This window comes from Mastomys coucha, unplaced genomic scaffold (genome assembly GCF_008632895.1).
Source record: "Mastomys coucha isolate ucsf_1 unplaced genomic scaffold, UCSF_Mcou_1 pScaffold23, whole genome shotgun sequence".
Taxonomy (NCBI): domain Eukaryota; kingdom Metazoa; phylum Chordata; class Mammalia; order Rodentia; family Muridae; genus Mastomys; species Mastomys coucha.
Window position 1 is genome coordinate 15,145,447 of NW_022196906.1, and position 515 is coordinate 15,145,961.

The window sequence follows — 515 nt, forward strand, 5'->3', positions numbered from 1 at the left end:
GTCCTGAGTTCAATTCCCAGCAACCACATGGTGGCTCACAACCATCTGTAATGAGATCTGATGCCCTCTTCTGGTGTGTCTGAAGACAGCTACAGTGTACTTACATATAACAATAAATAAATCTTAAAAAAAAAAAACAACAACAAAACAACAAGAACAAAACAGACATGTACAACCACTGCCTGGCTGCCGCAGCCACTCTTAACTGCTGAGCTATCTCTCTCCAGATCCTCTTTTAATTAAAAAAAAAAGTGTGTGTGTGCTCGCACACGCATGCGTGCCACATGTATGCAGGTGTCTGAAGAATAGGGCATGGGATTCATGGAGGTTGAGCTACAAGCAGTTGTGAGCCTCTAGATGTACTGGACCCCAGGTCCTCTGGAAGAGAAGGAAGCAACTGCTCTTAACCACTAGGCCATTCCTCCAAGTTATGGTCACCACACCATTTTTTTTTTTAAAGATTTATTTATTTTATGTATGTGAGTACACTGTAGCTGTCTTCAGACACACCAGAA